The 19,022-nt window shown below is 33.3% G+C and overlaps 1 long non-coding RNA gene across 1 annotated transcript in view; it reads right to left on the bottom strand.

The window, feature by feature from the left end:
• Positions 1-11,907: 11,907 nt before the first annotated feature.
• LOC144964362 (uncharacterized) overlaps positions 11,908-19,022 on the bottom strand; it is a 26,436-nt gene continuing 19,321 nt past the window's right edge. The window contains exon 3 of the long non-coding RNA XR_013643819.1: positions 11,908-12,083. This is a non-coding gene — a long non-coding RNA (uncharacterized LOC144964362). The remainder of the gene's footprint in view (positions 12,084-19,022) is intronic.

The following is a 19,022-nucleotide window of genomic DNA, read 5'->3' as shown; positions in this document are numbered from 1 at the left end:
CCCCCCCCCCCCCCCCCCCCCTTCCTCTTCCCTTGGCAAAAGGTCAACTACACTTTCCAATCGAACAAAATTGCTATTTTGTATCTGTTCCTTTGGCTCATCAACAAATTTAAACTTTTACGCGAATCCTCAAAAACAATAGACTCGGGGGGCGGTACTAATCCACATGCTTATAGGAAAGGCGAGAAGCAGTTTATAGATTTTGTCATTCAAATGATAAATGTCAGAATTTAAACAGGGATTTATGGTTTAAATAATCACACAAAAAGTTGTTCGTCTAATATTTCCTTGATATCAAAGTCAAATACAAAGAGAATTAGAATAAAGATTATCTAGACTGATATAAGAACATTTTCTCTAAGGTAAAGCTTTGTTATCTTGTTCGTTTTATGATTATGCATCAATTTGCATAATAAAAAGATTATTTATTTTGTAATTTGAATTATTTGATGTGTGCATGTAGTTTCTTTTTTTTTTTGTGATCCAACGCACAATGTGATACCTCATTCCTTTGCAAGATAATATTGCATTTCTATCATTTCTTTCCTGTTCCATTATGACCATGACATTATGGTATTAATCACTATATTTATATTGTTTAAAATGGTATGTAAATATTGCAAATCTTTGTAAATATGTATCTCCTTCTATCCACGCTATTTGGTTTTGTACAGAAAAACAACAATTTTGTCGAGTTGACGACGGTTCTTGTAATTGGCATTGTTTTCTTAGTATTTAATGTAAATAGTAACATCTTGGATTACTTTTTTTTTGAAAAAAATGAAGACCTAATCTTTTTCAATGACTTTTTTATACTCTATGGTATGCTTTTACATTGGCAATAAATGATTATGGCTGGATAGTTTGATTTGCACCCTTTTGTAAATATCTACGCATAAATGGAAAACAATAAAAATTTATCTTATTGATTTTTAAAGACATGATTCAACTTACAGCAGTGAAGGTCGTGAGTGTAAAAGGGGGGAAAGATAGCTCAATTAGTAGGGCAATCTTTTTAATGTTTGCAGTTGATCTGACGTCAACTAGAGGATTCGTTAGATTTATCCGGAAGTCCTTCGCAGAATACGGTAGCCACGAACTGGTACTATTCGTAAGATGCAGATCTTAAAGAACAAATATTTATTTGTTTATTGTTTATAAATATTCATATAGAACTAGTAGAGCAGTTTGTAGAATGATTCGGCAATTAAAAATTTGAATTGGATTCAAATGAAATCAATAGAGATGATGATGAACTCTCCCTCTGTGACTAGGCTCTTAATGATTACTATTAAGTCCAAACAAAGACTTAAAGCAGGTTGGTTTATAATTTTTTTAGTAAAAAAAATACGCAAAGTCAGACAATTTCTTCAACTTGACAAAGAATGTAGGCCCAACTACTTTCTGACCTGAAAAGTAAACTGTAATTAAACCTTAAAAGTAAGGCGCATTTACTTACTATCATGGGCCCGTTTTCATGAACGAAGACTAGATTTAGTTATTTATAGTCTAGTAAATGGCTTGCTAGTCTTAAGCCTTAGCGGAGCAAGTGACTTAAACATTCGGATTTCTTGAACGTTCTCTAGTTTCGGACTAGCTAGTCTCTTATCCGCCTTCATACTTTCAACGCAAAAGATTTCCAAAGAGGCATTAGCAAGCCATAATGAATCAACTCACGTGGTTTGACTCTCGACTGATCATACTCCAACGATGTCCATTCTCTATATTTAAAACCATAAAAGTTTCAATGAAACACAAACAAATTGAACCCATAAAATCAACAAACCAACAAAAGAGAAAGAGTTTTCTGATGAATCACATTATTTCAGTCAGTTACAAAGCCAGCAGAATAATTTTTGTCTCCACTATACTTTCTAATAAATTTTTGTTTTGTTTTTGGTGCAAATCCTTCGATTTCTAGTCTCCCTTCACTCGCAACTCACGAGCCTATTAGATTCAGTCTTTTAAAAATGTTTTTGTTCACAAAAATGTGTACTTTCAACGATCTGTACTTTTAAAAGCAATTGTCAATAGCGACAGGACACTTTTTGCATATGTCATTCGTAACCGACGTATTTTCCTTCCGAATCGAAGATCTCTCATCTAAAAATAGCTGCTATCTTGTTGACGCCACGACGTCTCCTAGTAACTAGTCTCAGTCTAAACTTGTAAAGTCCTGCCTTAGCAAATGACTAAACCTTGGCCAAACTTAGTCCGAAGGTTCTGTGATTTTAGTTTGGGACTTGCTTAGTCAGCTCAAATGAAATCCAGTTTTTTCAAGTCCTTGACTAAAGTCAGAGATAGCCAGAGACTGAGTGCTAGTCCACGTTCATGAAAACGGGCCCTGGAAAGGAAGACGGGATTAAAACATTAAAATCATGCAAAGCAAGCCAACTATATTAAAATATAGAAAGTAAATTATTTGCTTGGGCGTAAAGAAATTCGGATTAAACGTGTCCTGTAGTGCGGGTAGGGGTGTTGTGGAGAGTTGCAGTTGCAGGGGCCACCCCCACCCCGCAACAACTGACGTTAAGATTAGGCAGTGTTAGACCCACATTTTGATATTTTTGTGATCTTCCACATCTTGCCAGCAATGATTTCGATGTTTGACTCGGTTTTCATTTTTAGAATCAAGACTGCCTGGCGATTAGCGTCAAAATACCATGATATGCAAAATATCCAGCTAAACTCTTGATCTCGGATGAATGTGTTGATGATTGAGCAGGATTTCAAAGTTTCTATATTCAGTATTTTTTATTCATCTTTCTAAAAGAACTAACGTCTTCATATTATTCTTATTAACATATGTCTTCATAAATCATTTTTAAAAAAGATTATGTCTTCAACAGCAGCTGTCGGTGTATGTGTGTCTTCTCTCTTGCGTTAGATGGAATTGATAGATAACGATATCACAAGTAATAGAGTGATCTAGTGACGACTGCCTTTTTAAAGTCTATCCACCTCCTTACATCTGTTGTAACATCTTTGAAGACCTTCTGAACAATATTGAGTTGATAAACTATCCTGAAGTATATTTGTTCAACTCAGCTAGAGGAGAACCCGAAATATTTGTGGAGAAATGAAGGATATAACAAGCAGACATCAATCTGTTATACTTATTATACTACTGTAATGAAGAAATTAACATAGATCGAGACATGTCTCATGAGCCATCAACGATCAAAATAGGTCTGGTAATAATATATGTAGCAGAACTTGAGTAAATACAGTTATGATAATATATATGGTACACAAATGTTTAAAAATTGTTGTCTGGACAATGAACTTGATATTGCTTTATGTTCTGTTTTTTACCAATAAGTATTTCAGAATGTAACCTAGCAATGTATTTTAATGATACATTTAATTCATTATAAAGTGCTTTAAATTAATCCTCAGTTTACGTCAAATGTCTACTCTTCTTTTAGTCAGAACTAACATATTTTGTTTTGCCTTAGTCATTATCAACAATTGAGATACTTTATCAGCAATAGGTACATTATCGATATATTACTAATTCAAAGAAAAGAACAATTCAAAGAGGACAATATCCATTAAAATTTAGATGGGAAAAAATAGTCCATAAAGTATACAGTGAGTATTAAGCGATAAAGTAGAATATTGTCGAAGTGATAGCCCATTAACAAGGTTAGAGCAAATTTCTAAAGGATAAAAATTTTCAAAAGACTAAGACTTGTCCTATATCCTTTTGTTTTAGAGCACTGAATATGCACGTATTTGTACTTAGCAATGTCCTGAGGCTAGTTGACCTTGCTTATACATAATATGGATTTCTTCAGCCAAAGGCCAGCAAATCGATATAATATGTTTCTACCGGATGACGATTGATATAAGTTGCTCTGTTAAACAATCTCCGTTATTTGTGTATTTCTTAGATATTGATATGTATTTTTAAAAATGTGTTGATAATTTTATGGCTTCATTTGGATGAGAAGTTGTGTCATTCCTGACACGAAGATAATGCATTATTATTCTTGATCTAATCAATTCTGATCTTCGAACATGTCACCGTTATAATATTGCTTTCTCTTCTAATGCGTTTTTTCAAAGCGCAGTTAAACTAAAAATCTAAATAAAATCTTTTGAATACCCCGCATTAATATTACCCAAACGTACATGAAACTCATAATCATAATCAAAGTAAAACTACATAGTTACAGTAAAATTACAATACGTCTCTCAAAGTTAGGGTGTTTTCAATATTTTAAAGCCCAAACGACAAGAAGCTGTAGGATTTCAAGAATTGGCTTGTTTTAATCTTTCTGACTTTGGTATTTAAAAAATCTAGTTGTGACTTCTCAATCAAAGTTATAATCTAGTTGATGCGCATAACTAAGAGATATAAAGAGAAAGTGGTTGCATTATTATTGATCTCATTTATTCTATTTTTGTGATGTTATCTTATTTCTTCTACTACTTATCCTGACTAACTCAGTCAGACTGGGTATTTCTGTCGACGCATAGTATCTAAAATTAGAATTAAAACTGTGGTACGTCCTTAATAGTATATAATATTTAAAGGTTACAATATTTCTCAGAAGCTTGGTGCTGGCAGGTTGGATTTTTGATAAGAAGAACACATTTGGAGGCGAGGGGGATAAACAATGATGGATATCAACAATAGCAGAAGGATTACTAAAATAATGTGATACCCTGAATCTCAAGTTGTTTTGGGGTTTTTTTATAATGTTGTGACGCTGGACAATCTCTGAATTTTAGAAAATGCAACATCGATGTCTAGAATTTGAAATTATATGAATACCTATCAATATCACAGCCTTAGAGGGTTTATTTAGTCTTGCAGATCAGACAAACTCTCTCTCTCTCTCTCTCTCTCTCTCTCTCTCTCTCTCTCTGTGTGTGTGTGTGTGTGTGTGTGTCTGTCTGTCTGTCTCTTGCTAACAAACAAGTACTAGAAATAATGCTGTTTGAGAAAAGTAACAATGGCCCTGATATGATAACCAACAATCTAAGGATATACTTAATTAGATCCATGTTCCCAACATCTTGGATGCAAAAGGTGGCCACAAAAGTTTTTAGTCTCACCACTTGCATTGATCCTCATCAGAGGCATTTTCATGCAATAAATTACACACACATACACATGCACACACAACGTTTTGTATATCATTCAATTCAGAAGTTTTATTATCTTTCCAACCATTCTACCTTTATATTTAGTAATTTTATTTGTTTTGAAATACAGGGTGTCCATAAAGTCTATCCATGATTTCAAGGACATAATACTTTATAGATATATGCATCTGGTTTTCATCATCGTGTAAGAAAAAGTCATACATGTATGATCATTATTCATTGATCCACATAACATCATCAAATTTAACAAAATCAAACCTGGACTTAATAGACCTCATCTTTCTTTCCATCTATTTCGGAATCACACGATGCAATGAATATCTCTTTAAGTTATAAGCCAATCCTTCTGTACCGAAAAAAAAAACGATTACTGTATATTATGTCCATTTAGATATGGTCGAATTTTCTACTGTATTTCAAATTCGTGAATATCAGCTATAAATGATTTTAGAGTAATGCGGCGCTCCTCCACCTTGGAGACAGGCCGTTCGAGAATTTCCAAAGGACACTTGTTTCAGACAGATGGATTGGGAGAGATGGACTTGATTACCTGGCCGCCTGGGTCATCGGACATTTCTCCGTTTGACTCTTTTCTGTAGGGCTACACTAGAGACATGCTCCTGCCATTATCAAACCAATTGATTCCTCTCTCCTCCCTCGTATCCAATGTTTCTAACTGCAGCAACTCTGTGGCTGAAAAGCAATGTCTTCTAAAATTAGCATTCTTCCAGTACGTAATTTTTTTTGAGAATGTTTTATTGCTGTTGATGCCAGTAGAATAATTACCATCCCCATCATCGTCGTCACCTTTATCATCATCATCATAATCATCATCATCATCATCATCATCATCATCATCTTCTTCTTCTTCTTCTTCTTCTTCTTCTTCTTCTTCTTCTTCTTCTTCTTCTTCTTCTTCTTCTTCTCCATCATCATCATCTACATCATCATCATCATCATCATCATCATCATCATCATCATCATCATCATCATCATCATCATCATCACTACCATTTATTATTGTTATTATTATTATTATTATTATTATTATTATTATTATTATTATTATTATTATTATTATTATTGTTATTATTATTATAATTATTATTATTATTATTATTATTATTATTATTATTATTATTATTAATGTTGTTATTATATTATCATCATCATCATTATTATTTTCATTATTGTCGACATTTATTATAACAATAGTCATCGTTATAGTTACTGTTGAAAATAATTGTAATATATTTCGAGAATATAATAATATATCATCATCATCATCATCATCAACAACATCATCATCACATCATCATCATCATCATCATCATCATCATCATCATCATCATCATCATCATCACTACCATTTATTATTGTTATTTTATTATTATTATTATTATTATTATTATTATTATTATTATTATTTTATTATATTATATTATTTATTGTTATTATTATTATAATATATTATTATTATTATTATTATTATTATATTATTATTATTATTATTAATGTTGTTATTATATTATCATCATCATCATTATTATTTTCATTATTGTCGACATTTATTATAACAATAGTCATCGTTATAGTTACTGTTGAAATAATTGTAATATATTTCGAGAAATAATAATAATATCATCATCATCATCATCAACAACATCATCATCACCATCATCATCATCATCATCATCATCATCATCATCATCATCATCATCATCATCATCATCATTATTATTACAAGACTTTTTAATTCCTTGAGTAAAAAAAAGAAACTCGTACGATTGATTCAATTTATGGATGAGCCCTGAATTTGTTGAAAGATCTAACCTGTCTCAGCCCAGGGCATTGGAACTTCCCAATGTTGGGACCTGTGTGGATTAAATCTCATGAGAGTATTTCAATCAATAGAAGCTTCGAGCAAGATCTGGTCATGTCAGCTTTGGGTAGTTTTGACAGTCGCATGTTCATTTTGTTGACAGGAATTAGTTTTGTGTGATGGTTCTAAGATTTAACATTCTTCTTTATGATTAAAACATAAGCTATACAAGGGCTGTGAGTGAATGAACCGATTCATCTTTGACTTTTTGGGATATCTGTATAATGCAGAGTTGCAATTAACATAGACTTGCCACCATGGCAAACACGAGTTTTGATTAATTAGGTATTATTCACCCTTCGTTTTGACTTAGAAATACGTTTGCTGACACCATATTTTGCGGTGTGTCAAACTTCAATTTTAAGTTCGTTGAACTAAAGAAGCTTATAAAAAAGCATCCTTTTTGTCATTACTTCAATACTTGGTGTTGATTGAATTATGAAAGTCTTCATTATGATAACATTTCAGTCATTTTCTTGAGAAGTACAACCAATCCTTCTTATATCCGTTTAACTTAATTTGTTTGAACTCACCTATCTATAGATATGCCTCACACAGTCCTCTGCTTGCAGCTTTAAATGGTCGCTGTTGACAAAGCAATGTAAAGTCAGATGTTATTGCGTAAAGTATAAACTGCAAATCCGCTTGTTCAATTACGTCAATTTTGGTTTGTTATTGATGGAGAATCAAATTGGGTCGAGGGCCGAGTCTTGTAGAACGCCATATTCTGGATAATGTGGTACCGAGTTTTGCAGATCGGATCTTATAAAGACTGCGTTTGTAGAAATGATGAGAAGATACCTTAATAAATTAGCATTATAGTCATTATATGGTGATTGATTGTGTCATACGTGGCGCTGAGTTCGAGCATCAATTTATGAGAAGTATGACGTTGTCTATGCTCATGAAAGTGGCCCTGCCATTCAAGTTTATAAACAGCATGTTTCCTATCGTCCTTTGATGTCTTCAATAATAGAAAATGACTATCGCGCTCAGTTGACCTGTTCAGGCTAAGTTTCGATTCTCGGTCCCTCTCTCTGCCCGATTTTGAATGACAGGGTTTGTGATGATGCAAACCAAGTACTTGGAGTCTTTGGCTGACAAGTAATGCGGTTTCAAATCATGCCAAACTTTAACAGATTAAAGATTTTTTCCAAATATTTTCGAAATCTACTTCTAAATAGATTATATTTCCTTTCTATGATCTCTCAATGATATTTACCACCAAACTGATTCTTTTAATTGCTTGTTTTCAGCACACAAAGATTCAACGATGCTATAAGTTATAAATCATTTATATGTTTTTGAATTGATGATCTCGCTTTTACCAAATTTTGAAAATATCATATTCCCTTGTAAACCACGTCATAATTTGTAGTCTGTATTATTCCATCTATCCTATCTAACTTTCGATGAACAATTACCTTTCATCAGTTCGTGTTACTCCAACTTGGACTTCGTGATTTTTTATTATACATGATATTTTAGTGTTTTACGAATCATAGCGGTGGTTGCATTGCAATATAGCCAGTTGACGGCAATTATTTTATATTTTAATGAAAAATATGTACATATATGGTATGAGAATTTATGCTACTTAATATGATTTTTTTTTTAAAATTTCAATGACTTTTAACGGGTGTAATTTTCAAATATTATTATTGCTCTAATATCGGTGTTATAAACAAAATCAGCAAATTGAAATACTTAAAATATATCGTAGTGTACGTTAATCTATTGTTTATTTATTGTTTTGATTTATTCTTTGTATGTTGACAACTGACAAATTATAGTCAATTTGTTTACTTCATTTATTTATTTCTCTTTGGCTTTAAAAAATATGTTTTATTTTTCATATTGACTGATAAAAATCATTACGGAGAAAGGTCTATTTTCTCTCTTGCTTATTTCAATTAATATTTCTAACCTTTACAAATCGGGCTCGATTGTCAGTCATAATTTGAATTTTGTTCGTACACTCTTTTTATTTTAGCTCTTCGTTATTTGATCTGGTTTTTTAAAAGAAACAAACTGTTTAAATTCTATGAAATCATAATAATGTACTTTATCTCATGCAAAGTTTTACGGGTGATTCTTTTTAACCCCAAAGAATACTTAATATGAATTTCTATAATCATTATTATTTTTATTATTATTATTATTATTATTATTATTATTATTATTATTATTATTATTATTATTATTATTATTATTATTATTATCATTATTATTATCATTATTATTATTATTACAACTATCATATCAAACTGGTGTGTTGTTGATGTGCAAGTGTGTGATTAATTGTTTCATTGGTATTTTAATAAGACACAACTACAAACTGTGAACTTTGGACACTTTGCCTTTTAAGAGTGGCATGTAACTTTATTGGCTGAAGATGATAAATAAAGATTTATATCAAAATTTAGATGATGCATCGAGTGTTTAATTATATGTACTGTGTGGCATAATGTTTCTAACTTCTGTTTTGTCAGAGTGAATTAGCTACTAAAAATTGGATATATGGTCAATGGTCGATAAACCCTGAGTCGGACTTAAAAAGTATTGAACAAAAACGAATATAACACCATGGAAAAAGAACTAAATACAGGACACACTATTAAGCAATAAAACCAACTATTAAACAACAAGACCCAATATAATATACTAAACCACTTATTGAATAATAAAACCCACTAATATAATTAAACCCATTATAATACAATACAACCCACCATTTTACTAGAATCCCCATTAATATACAATAAAACCAATTATTAAACAATAAGATACACTATTAGTCAGTAAAATACACTATTTTACAATAAAATACAATATAAATGCTATAAAAAATCATTATTATAAATAAAATAACCGTTATACAACAAAATGCACTATTATACAATAAAACACACAATATACTATATAACACGATTATACAATATATAGTAGATATGAATGAGCGTCTATTCATACTGTTTTTCATTGATGCCAATTGAAATTTTGAAGATAACGAGCTGTATGAATACAACATGAATAGAGAAGAATTATTTGTCTATTTTATACCACTTTCATTTCGATTTGTTGCTCAACTGAATTTGATTTTTCAGTCTTGGGTTTACATTCCCGTGTCACCATTGCGTCATTGGTGAACCGCTTCACTTCAATATAACTCCGCTTGTTTCGGAAAATTGACAGTGTCCGTGTCTACTCGGAAATAATATAGCTTTCTGAGTTTGGGGTTCATATTCTTCACCTTTCGCTTTTCTGACAGCTAGAATAAAACGGGTCAAATACATGTTGAGTTCCTCGGGTGGAAATTCATCAATTTTCCTGGCCTCACAGTCATGGGCGAAAAACTGTCGGAAGAGTTCTTTTAGTTCCCCCTTCGTCTTTTTCGACGTGTTCTTGCACAAAAGTCTCTGTAGCATTGTTGTCGAACGATAAAAATCGATTTTCCATAGAATTTTAATGTAGATGATAAGTTCAGGATAATAAGTAGGAATAGATAGTAACATCATAATTATAAGTGCGTGTTCAATGACTGTTTGGGTTTTGTTTCCCTAGCAGACGAAAGGCGGCAAACTTAAAACAAAACATACTTTCCCATGATGCCTTTTATCCAATGAGAATTTATCATTAATTGTAAAGGGTAGCACTTCGGTGGATTAATCCTGATTTTTTACTTTTATCCAATCAAAGCTAGCCTAGAAAGGGAAACGCGTCGTTTGTTTGGGTTATTTGATGAGTGAAAATCGATTTTTATCCTTCTAAGTTTTTTTAAACAACTTACGGATGTGGTATAAGGTACATTATTATACAATAAAATACACTCTCATAATTTCAGTAATAATCCGTACCATTCAAATAAACTGCCAGCAATCAAAACTGGACACCGCACCAGAATCACCGTCATCAATTTCCTCCACACCCACTGCCATCTTTTTTAACCATCTCCATTCCGGTAATTAAAGCCGATCATAATGATCTTTACAATTTCGCCACTCATCCTTGTCATCTACACAACCACTGACACTGTCGCCGCTCCACCATTACCATTCATATCATTACTTCCCCACCAACATCTCTTTCGGCATCAAAAACCTCATTATAATTCCTATACAGATTGCGCTGACCTCTTCTCCAAATCTATATCAAGATATATACCTGATAAAAAGTCTTTATAAAGTAAGGTTACTAAAGCTAAGGAGACTCTGATAGGGAGAACCGCTACTTGCTTGCCCTTTTAGTTTCTTTTTACCAAACACACGGCGAAAGGGGAAGGGACAATGAAATCGTCGTTTAGGCAAATTAACAAAAAAAATGTATTTTAGTACTATGACTATTTCATCGAAATAGGAGAGAAAAATTCACTTATAACGTTCTAGCTATCGATATTATGTAATTCTTTGAAATTTTCTTTGCTACCTTAATGAAGCATTTCGAGAAGAAAAAAAGTTTCCAAAAAGATAAAATAGATATAAACAGTTTTGAATTATATTTCTTCCCTTTATGGGTCTCGCGTTGGGACCATAGTCTGTGTAAAGTGGTATATAAGGTGGATGTTAAATTTTTATTTACAAAAATTTTATATGATAATTCTCCAAACCACTCTAGCGTTTTAAATAGGTTGTCAGCTTCTGCACTCACAGAATCGCCCTATTAATTAGAATTAAATTATAGAGGTCAGCAAATCCTATGGTTTCACCGTTAAATATTACATAAAAATATTAAACAGCATTGATGAATGGCTAGTATAGCTGTCTGAGTATACAACCTTCACAATGCAATAAGCAATGAATCTAAAAAACAAGTTTCAGTCCCACTTATAATTGACAATAAAAGTAAGTCGGATTTATTCTGTTTTGAATATCATTGTATGTATTTACATTTTTTATTGTTTAGTTTACATCATGGGGCATGTAACAAAACACATGTGTTTACGTATTTTTGTAATTCTTCTCTTGGCGGCAGCTGAGGTGCTCAGACGAACTGACCGTCTCTCAGGTCTTGATCGTAGGGGTGCCGTTTGATGCAAGAAGGTTGGACTGCTATTCCTATGTCCATATTCGGAAGGGATTGAAATCTGGTTTGATATAATAAATATATACAGGCCGTCAGATTTCTCCGTGTTAAACTTCCTTGGCCTGTCTGCGGGACTTGTGTGCCCTCAGACAGTGTTATAGATAGGGTCTAAAGTCAGACCTACTAACATGTTCAAAATGGCACAAACGGCTATAATAGTCTAATACTTTAATGTTATAAGGATAGAAAATGAATAGTTTATGTAACATAATTATAATGCTAACGCCCATATAGCATGAAGTAAACAAATGATAGGTACTCCAGCTTCGTGAATTACCAGATTGCACAATATAATCAAAACTAGATAAACAATCGTATTGTAATGTATGATCAAATTACATGTATCCAAGTCATAATGATACCATGCAGTAAGAGAGTATGCAGAAAATGTTGTTGATACCGTCTGTAGATTAGAAAGAAATTTTAAGAAAATTAAACCAGTGTATTCCACTCGCCCCTTATTTTGAACATCACACTACTGAACAGGATAAAAACACGTCCGTTCTTGTAAGCTACGTTTGTGGAAGAGAATGCATTGTTGTGATTGCGTGTTAACCCAGCAGTTAACACATTGCTGCTATCATTGTAATGGCCGGTAGATGCCATATCGATATTCAACTTGCAACAGTCTGCGCCCATTCCAGTTGAGTACACCAGGTACCCACATGGGGGAAATAAGACGCATCTAAATGAACATTTCTTGTGATGTACTTTTAAGGGTTTTAATGCGCTTGCAACACATTCAGGTCATATCAGCGCCAGTTAAAAGGAAGAAAATGGGATGGTAAAAATATTCTAGAATTACAATCAAAGTACCCAAGAAAAAGCAAGACAAAGGGAAATTGGTTGGAATCGGGAATAGTTGTAAATTCCAAGTGCATACCATCAATGCACTTAGTTTGAGATCACCTAAAAGTCTAATACAAACACCGGCACAGGATCCCACAAAGAGGAACGCACTCAAATGTTTACAAGATATGTTAAAATCAAAAAATAACTATCAGTACACGTCAGAGAGAAAAATGAAAAAGAAAAAAAAATATCACCTCCTAAAACTAACACTATACATTTGATTGCTTCCCTCCCAGTCAAGAACTCTGGCGAGGGCCAGGACAACTCCGATTATCTCATTCCAAAACAAAGACAAAGCAACTCAGAAAACATTTTAGTGGATAGAAGGCACAGCAAGTGACCTGCCACCATGTGAGGTCAAAGACTCCACCCAGTGTGATGTACTTGTGATATCGCTAAAAGTGAGAGATAAATGTGCTTTATTGCTTTAAAATCAACAATAAACAGTTAATATTGGTCTGAAGAGCTCCGTGTACGGGAAATGGATAGAGTGTAAGTTGACAAGTTTACTTATTGATATACGCAGTGTATTTTAGCTCTTAGAACCCTCAGGGCAGAAGATCAAGGGGAAGGCCACGAGGAACATGGAGAAGAATTAAAGAAGCTGATATACAGAGAAGTGGTAAGACCTGGAATGAGATTAAAAAGATAGCTCAGGATAGAGAAGGATGGAAACTGTTTGTCTGTGGCCTATACCCTGACCCAGGGTGAAAAAGGCAATGATGATGATGATGAGATCTAATAGCCATTCAATTAGTGATGAAATAAAAACTAAACATATTTAGTTTGGCAAAATTAAATCGTTCGAGTTCTTTTAGAAAGAAATAATTTCGAGTAACGATTTTAGTGTTTGCTCTATTTATACGTATCACACATCGACATCTCATGTAGCCTTCCTGTATATCGCTGCTTTCCTCACCCCAAGTGGTCAAGACATCTATCCACTACAAGGAAAAGGACAGCTAGATACCTTCTCTACGCGTCTTCACATCCCACCAAATGAGGGGAGACTTAATTAATTGCGCACCTTTTATAAATATCTGTTGCTCTATTTTAATTCGTGCTCCCTAACAAAGAAGAATACTATTTCCTGCACATCAATGTTTTTGTTTATTCATCTTAACAACGCCATTAAACATTATCTCATTCATCCTGTTTTGTTGATAAAGGGGAAACCCGAAACGTCTTTTTTATCTGTTTTTGTATATTCAATTGAAGCTTAATTCACTTCACATTGTTATGTATTTCTTCGAGCTTCGAGCAGTAACATTTACAAAATGAAACATGTCAAATTTGGTAGTTGTAGAATCATAACGGAGACTTTTGTAACTGTTCCAAGATATAACAAAATCCAAGACAGCCCATTCTATATAGTTGGCGCAATATTTTGAATTATTTTCAAAATTGTAACCCTGGTGGCTCAAAGATGTGTGTTTCAGTACCTGCAAATTGTGGATAAGTAGTGCTCATGATAAAATTTTAAATTTTTACCACTGTTCCCCTTAAATTGTGAATGTTATTAATTACATGTTGTAAAATTAACCACCACCAATACCTGATTGAGTTTTTTTAACGAAATGAATGAAATTGCTTTTGATATTATGTTTAGATCGTGAAATATATTCCATAAATAACCCGCCAAAGATGTGGGGGGTTTTTCTTGATGGTTAAAATATCGTAAGAAGACATAGAAGCAGGGGTTAGTTGAAAAGATAATACAATGAGCATTAATAGCTTGGGATTTTTAAGGGGGTATTTTACTAGGATTTTTAAAGGGGACTAAAAGTTATATGGAAGCACATTACCCTGTCAGGACCTATTACTTTAGTTGAAGTTTAACGAGTAATATCTTCCCATAGATTGCCATAGCAACAATTTTGTTGGGTTCTCTTGTCGTTCCCGTAAAATGTCTCCGCTGAAAGCTGATTTTTAAAGACATGTAATAATAATCTAAAATGTGGCACAAAAGATAAAAGCAAAAAAAGTGGTAATCAAATTGTATGCTGGGGATGTTGGTGGTTTTAATAGCAATGACGATGATAGTAGAAGTAGTATTGTTATTATTATTATTATTATTATTATTATTAGTATTATTATTATTATTATTATTATTTTTTAGTAGTAGTAGTAGTAGTAGTAGTAGTAGTAGTAGTAGTAGTAGTAGTAGTAGTAGTAGTAGTAGTAGTAGTAGTAGTAGTAGTAGTAGTAGTAGTAGTAGTAGTAGTAGTAGTAGTAGTAGTAGTAGTAGGAGTAGTAGTAGTAGTAGTAGTAGTAGGAGTAGTAGTATTAATAGTAGTAGTTTTAGTAGCAGTAGTTTTAGTAGCAGTAGTTGTAGTTGTTGTTTTAGTAGTATTAGAAGTAATAGTAGTAGTGGTAGTAGTAGTAGTAGTAGTAGTAGTAGTAGTAGTAGTAGTAGTAGTAGTAGTAGTAGTAGTAGTAGTAGTAGTAGTAGTAGTAGTAGTAAGTTGGAAGAGAAGAGGAAGGAGACAGAAAATAAAGGGAAGGGGAAGGACAAGAAGAGGAGAGTGGAAAAAAGAGTGGAGTTTAGTTCGGAGGATGATGATACGATGGTTGTGTATGATGACAGGTCGGACGTTGAGATGGACATGGATGAGTTGTGTGGTGTGAACGACAAAGATGAAAGTTTATGTGATTTTTGTGGAAGTGATATGGGCCTGGATGATTGGATTGGGTGAAAGTGTGGGAGGTGGTACCACAGAGAATGTACTGGCACACACAAAGAGAGAGAGAGAGAGAGAGAGAGAGAGAGAGAGAGAGAGAGAGAGAGAGAGAGAGAGAGAGAGAAGATATTGGGGATGAGTGAGGAGGAGATCAGTGTTTTCACGTTTGTGTGTAAATTGTGCAAGTGACATGTTACTCTATTGCATTATGATTATGTGCACTATTAATTGTTTTTAATCAATTATTTTTGACTTTCTCCGTTGAAAATTAACATAAACGGGTTTATTTATCTATCTAGAAGTCTAGATCTAGTCTATCTATTTATGAAAATATATGGCAGTCATCTTGGGGGAAGGAAACATTCAGCCAATTTATGGAAAGAGTCCTTCAAAGTCCTTGGAATGCTGGAATCGAACCTTAAATTGACCAATTCCCGGCAGATATTTTACCAACTGAGCCTATGGATCTGCTTTAACTGTTTATGAACTGAAACTATTAAAAAACAAAAGGAAACGGCGTTTTTCAACATTCGTGAAGGGTGGCCGGTTGGCCCGAGATGGGTGGCCGGTTGGACCTTAAAGTTTCATAAGGGCCGGTAGTACCAAAATGTCACCAATAACATTTTGCGTGGATAATATGGATAAGACGGCTTAGGGTGCAAAATCGGCTGGTTCACCTGAAACCGGCCACTTGAGCTTTACATTTTACGACATCACTTTACAGCATTGGTCTTATTTCCAACCAGCAGTCTTCCATTCTCTGATACGACCACGGATAAGGCTTGTGTGGCCGGTAAGCCTGAATCTACTCTAGTAGTAGTAGTAGTAGTAGTAGTAGTAGTAGTAGTAGTAGTAGTAGTAGTAGTAGTAGTAGTAGTAGTAGTAGCAGCAGCAGCAGTAGTTTGTAGCAGTAGTTTTAGTAGCAGTAGTTGTCGTTGTTTTTGTTGTAGTAGTATGTAGTAATAGTAGTATTTGTAGTAGTAGTAGTAGTAGTAGTAGTAGTAGTAGTAGTAGTAGTAGTAGTAGTAGTAGTAATAGTAGTAGTAATAGTAGTAGTAGTAGTAGTAGTAGTAGTAGTAGTAGTAGTAGTAGTAATACTATAGTCAGATTTTAAATAAATGGCGCGTGTTATTCTTCTTTTTCTCAGCTGCCCTCCAATGCATAGCTGCAAACATTTGTATGAACCTCTGAATCAATTTGTCTTAATAAAAACATATTTTTTCATGCATTTTAAAACAATAGGAAAGGATTTCGTTTATTAAAGCTATCTATATTAAAATCGATAACAGTTGAGGATCGGAACTCATAGAAGATTTACATTATCAAAATTATGAATTTTCCGCATATCCATTGTGAAGGAATTCTTTTAAACTGGAGTGTTCGGTTAATTGAAGCTTAAACGATTACGTGCAGTATTTAAATATGAAGCAACGATTGGCAATGATTAACTATCAGACATCTACATTTTATAACTATCAATACACATTACTGGTGAATACAAACGAAAGTGAAGATAACGCGATTCCAATATAATTTTGATTGCAAAAGTTTGAGAAATAGCTTTGTTTATGCCACAGGGGATTACATGAATTTATGTATACTGGTCAAAAGTAAAAATTCATCAATTATGAGAAAGTGTCTCCACAAATATGTGTTCAACAATAACAACAACAACTACAACAGCAACCAAGAAATACTGGACACATCAATCATCAGTCTGATGACGATGATGATGATGAAAAGGAGAATTGGAACGACTACAGAAAGATTCCTAGCATCACTCTATCCAATGAAATGTAATTTTCCTTTAGTTTGCGAAGGTTGAGGCATGCCTTTTCTCAGCCTACTCTTTGTTATCATTTATTGCCTCGTCGGTGAAAGTAAATTTGGTGTTCCTCCTCTCAATCTTTCCCTCTACTTAGGCCCAATGACCTCGATTGGATTGCGCTCACAGTGATACGGGGGAAGTCGCGCAACCTCGTGTCAAAACTCCCTGGTTAGACAGTCTGCTTTGAAAGCTGTTTCTGGTTCATTTTATTTTTTTTACTAAGGAGTATAGTTAGCAATTTGATAAATGGTCAGAATATGTAGAACTGTCTGATTGAAACCATAACAATATGTCAGCTTTTCTAATTGCCAAAGTTGGAGCCTTAAAGTGACCATGGGCGAACGAATGGTAGCGTTGTCCAATACAATACAGCTGGGTGCTTCAATGGAGGGCAGCAAACGATATTTAGTCAGTCTTAAAACACCTTTGCATTGACCCCAGAATTATATATTCCAGATGATGCAGAGAAGAAAAAATGGCACGGCATCCTTTTTAAATATCCAGTATCATCACCACCTGCAAGAATAACAATGATTCTCTGTCCAGAACACATGGGCCTTTTTCTGCTTGAATAATCAGACGTCCAATATTTTTTTCGGATGTATATTTACGCTCACCCATACATCTTTGGATGATATCCATATCAAAGTTATCTATGATCCTTTTCCTGTCACGTCGTTCTACACTGGTGATCTCTCTGTCGTATTTCGATAACGATCTTCTCATGGTTGATTGTGAAATTCCAAAACCATTGCCGTCGTCTTTAATGGCTTATCGATGCTTACAAGAAGACTTCTTTTCGCAGCTTTACGAGGGTGGAACCGATAGAGATTCCGTACCGTATCGTGTTGTGTAAGTGCCTAATATGTTTTTAAAACCTTTAAAGGTCATGTGAAACATTCATGCATAGACAAAAATTTGTCAAAGTTATATAAACAGTGCTTGTTAATTTGACAATATTGAGTATACAATCACTATTTCAAATCATTTAAAGCGAGAGATATCATATCAGTCTTTGGTAATTGCGACATGATGTATATAATATGCCATAAATAATAAATTCAAAATCTAATACAAACTACATAAGTGGTATGTTTATAACACTTAATGCGAATTGTTATTATTTGGAAATAAGTATGAAGTGAACTCATAATCACTACGTCAGCTCAAGATTTTTTGGAATACGATGAATTCATTCATACTTTGTGGTGCGTAACTTATTTTCATTTTTTTACAGTGTAAAATTTCTAATTTTATGTCAGCTGTTTTAAAGTAGTTTTTTATAGGTCTTAAAGAAGAAAACTTTTTAAATATGGTATCAATATGGAATCAAGATTCAGTTAAGACAAATTGATTCAGAGGTTGACACAAATTTCTACAACTTTTGACAGAGGGACAGCTGAGAAAAACCAGAAAAACACGCGCCATTAATAAAAAATCTGACTATAGTAACAGTAGTAGTAGTAATAATAATGATGATAATAATAATAATAAATAATAATATAATAATAATAATAATAATAATAATAATAATAATAATAATAATAATAATAATAATAATAATAATATCGTTATTGTC

Source organism: Berghia stephanieae, chromosome 1, assembly GCF_034508935.2.
Source record: "Berghia stephanieae isolate SIO BIC M18660-M18661 chromosome 1, UCSD_Bste_1.3, whole genome shotgun sequence".
In the NCBI taxonomy this organism is placed as follows: domain Eukaryota; kingdom Metazoa; phylum Mollusca; class Gastropoda; order Nudibranchia; family Aeolidiidae; genus Berghia; species Berghia stephanieae.
The sequence above is the reverse complement of the archived record's forward strand: the minus strand, read 5'-3'. Positions and strand labels throughout refer to the sequence as shown.